Here is a 215-nt window from a genome sequence, read left to right on the forward strand (position 1 = left end):
GGCTTGATTTCACCTCCGGTCTCAGGGGGAGTGGGAGGTCTTAGGGTTATATAGTTCAGTCTCAGCAATACAGAGGGCTCAAAAAAACCAAAAAACGAAAAACCCAAGGCCGAAAGGATTGAGTTAAGGAGAAAAACATACTTGTAGGAGGGTGGGCCCCAACCTTTTTGGCACCAGGGACTAGTGCTTTTATGAGAATCTAATTCCTGATATCT

The sequence above is a fragment of the Pteropus alecto genome, unplaced genomic scaffold (assembly GCF_000325575.1).
Source record: "Pteropus alecto unplaced genomic scaffold, ASM32557v1 scaffold146, whole genome shotgun sequence".
NCBI classification, from domain to species: domain Eukaryota; kingdom Metazoa; phylum Chordata; class Mammalia; order Chiroptera; family Pteropodidae; genus Pteropus; species Pteropus alecto.